At 29.7% G+C, this 3,462-nt stretch overlaps 1 pseudogene; it reads left to right on the forward strand.

Moving 5' to 3' along the window:
* The first annotated feature begins 590 nt into the window (after positions 1-590).
* Positions 591-1,180, forward strand: LOC121204634 (14 kDa proline-rich protein DC2.15-like; annotated as a pseudogene).
* Positions 1,181-3,462: the final 2,282 nt, after the last annotated feature.

Consider the following 3,462-nt stretch of genomic DNA (forward strand, 5'->3'; position numbering starts at 1 on the left):
ATGGGTTTGGTTGGATGTACATGCCATGATACAGTCAGATTGGAATATAGCGAAATCAAAACAAAACAAAAAATGAAACCCAAGAATAAGATGAAGGTCTGGCAAGCTATCCTTCAACAGGGAAGTAATTATGTTGTTCTGAATCTGGATCCATTTTGTCTTCAGCAGTTAACTTTTGTGAGTTGTAACTATCCTAGTTCGGAACAGAGCCAGAGGAGATGTTTTGTAAAAAAAATAAAATAAAGTATTAGCTACCATTGTTTAGAAGACCATTAAAATCTGTCCCAATATCAGATTAATAAAGGCTATTAGGATGAATGATATAGATAGATTAAGTGATTTGAGGATCCCATTTTCTTCCACCATTAGAGGCTGGGACTTGCTAATATTTTAGTGTAAATCTCCACCTCACTATCACAAACGTCTGAAGTTTACGAACAATCTTCTGCCTCAACCAATTCAAATTGCAAACATTAAATTGATTTATGGTAAACTTTTATTAACTAAGCTTACGTTATAATACAACCGAGTTGTGCTCTTAAAGCACTATAAAACCCGCTTCCTTCACTCCAAATTCTCCATACCATAACTTGTACATTAGGCAAGATGGCTTCAAAAAGAACAGCATCGCTTGCCCTCTTTTTTGCCCTCAACGTTCTCTTCTTTTCTCTAGTCAGTGCTTGCGGTTCTTGCCCTTCCCCAACCCAAAACCAAAGCCCATTCCTTCCCCATCCCCCTCAGGCAAATGCCCCCAAGATACCCTTAAGTTAGGTGTCTGTGCTGAGGTGCTTGGTTTAGTCAATGTAACTGTTGGTTCTCCCCCAGGGCAACCATGCTGCTCCCTTCTCCAAGGCCTTGCTGATCTTGAAGCTGCTGTTTGCCTTTGCACAGCACTCAAAGCTAACGTTTTGGGCATCAACCTTAATATCCCAGTTTCCCTCAGCTTGCTTCTTAACGTCTGCTCAAAGAAAGTTCCATCTGGCTTCCAATGTCCCTAATTATTGTTTCAAATTCTTTGTCTTCTTGGTGTTTACCGTGGCTTTGAAGGTCTAATTAAGTCATGATGTTGATTGGTAATTGCTTGTTTCCTCGTGGTCGTGGATTGAGACTGAATAAGTGTACTACTTTTATCTATTCTAGTTTGTTTATCTATCTTTAAGGGAAAAGTATTCAGCTTGTATTTATTTGGTCGTATTTGGATTTGATATCATATACTTTAACTTTATAACAATTTTTGTTAATTTATTACATAAAATTGTTCAATTATTTTATTTCTTTTAAATGTACAAATCCAAGACACCTCGCTTATTTATATTGCAAGCCCTAGCAATATATATATATATATATATATAATGAAGCCTTCCTTCATGACACTCCATTATATTTCTTTTCTTTTTGTTTTTGTTTTTAAGCTTGATAGAAAATTTTCAATCCTATTCTTTACCTTTTTTTTAAATTAAGATTATATAATAAACATCAAATTTTAATTTTCGTCTTTATAACATATTTTAATTTGAGATTTAATATTTATATATTTTAATATTTTATAAAATTTGATACTCAATTTTTATAATATCATTAATTATTTTAAATATTTTATACTAATTAAAATAATTATGTGAATGTAAGAATTGCTAACTCTATTAAAATTATTTGTTAAATTTAAGTTCATTATAATGTCAGTTTTTTATTATATGACTATCAAGTGTTTTTATTTTCAAAAAGCGACGTCAACAAATTTAACAGAATAAATTTTAACGGTGTTGATAATTAAACCAAAATTTTTAAATTCAAAATTTAGATGGACTAATTTTTTTTAAAAATAAAGGTATGAGGACTAAATGCTAAATATATGAAAAGTCCAAAAGCTTAGAGTACATTGTGTCTTTTAATCTTTTACTTTATAATTAATCATGAGATGTGGTGTGGTGATTCGCCATTTCATCCTTTAACTATGTGGTTGAGGGTTTGATCTCCACTCAAAAAAAAAAAATTGAACCACATTCCATGGCCAACACGTTTATCTTTTCGGAGAGCATATGTGATGAGAAAAGTAATCACTGCTATCGGCTAACCTAAAAAATATTTAACTTGATGTGAAACCTAAAACCATACTAGTGCATGTGTATATATATACGGGTTAATATTTGACACACTAGGAATATAGTTTTTTTTATTTCCACAAGTAGGGGTGAGTATTCGATCGAATCGAATCGAAAATTTTCGAGTTAATCAAGTTTTCGAATCTTATTTTATCATCCTAACTTTATTTGAAATTTTGTCGAATTGAGTCGAGTGAGATGGAATTCGAATTGAATCAAATCGAATATATTTGTTCGAGTTAAGTTTTAAAAAAATGACTCTAGCGTTATTTATTTTTATGTAATTTTTCAAAAAACAATTTTCTTTAAAGTTTTTAAACATGATCATACAACAAAAAATTAAAGTAAATAAGTGAATAAATACAAGCAACACAATATCAACCCAAATAAACAACATTAGTCTAAAAAAAACAAAAAAATACAACAAGATTATAATAAAAAAACATAAGTAAAAGTCAAAGTAAATAGCATGAGTCGAAGTAAACAACAATATTATAATAAAAAAAACATAAGCAAAAGTTCAAAATACAATAGAAACTTACACTACTCCAAAAAAAAAACAACACAACAAAAGTTTAATGGAAATGAGGGTTTGAATAGAGAGTTTAATTTTAGGGTTTCATAAAAAAAACAAAGTCTAGAGAGAATAAGAAAAATAATTGGAATTGGCTGGCATGGGGGTTTGAATTGCTTTGGGGGAGGAATAGGCCAATTGGGTTTTGGCAAAACAATTTCTAGACAAACGGGTTTGGGGTTGGGGTGGAAAAAAAATGGGGTAAAATAAAATATTTGGGCCTAGGGTAATTGGGTTTGGGTTTATTAATTAGTAAAAGTTTAAAATTTAAAAAAATTAAAAATATTGTTTATATTCAGTTTATTCGAGTTATTCGAATTTGAGAATTCAATTCGACTCGAACTCGAAATTTAAAAAAATTCAAGTTGATTTGATTAATTCGATTAACTCGATTCGAATAATTCGAAATTCGATTTTTTTTATATTTTTTCGAATCGAATCGAATTTTGCTCACCCATATTCACAAGTAACTTTAAAAATTGTCATGTGTCTCTTTTTTGTTAATATTTATTTTTTTAATATTTTGCTATACATCTATATGACATTTGTTAATCCCCTAACCTTGCTTCTATTGTCAAAGTTTATGGGAAAATATTTAATATACTAACAATATGCTCTCTTTTTTCTATAAGTAGTAGAGTCTAAAAACTTCACAAATAATATATTAAACCCCATATAAAATAAAAGATGATGTTATTATGGAATTATCTATAAAGCTTCTTATGGGCATGAAGTTTATAATATTCACAAAATAACTAAAATTAGGAACTGTAACCTTTGTATATT

The sequence above is a fragment of the Gossypium hirsutum genome, chromosome A08 (genome assembly GCF_007990345.1).
Source record: "Gossypium hirsutum isolate 1008001.06 chromosome A08, Gossypium_hirsutum_v2.1, whole genome shotgun sequence".
In the NCBI taxonomy this organism is placed as follows: Eukaryota; Viridiplantae; Streptophyta; class Magnoliopsida; order Malvales; family Malvaceae; genus Gossypium; species Gossypium hirsutum.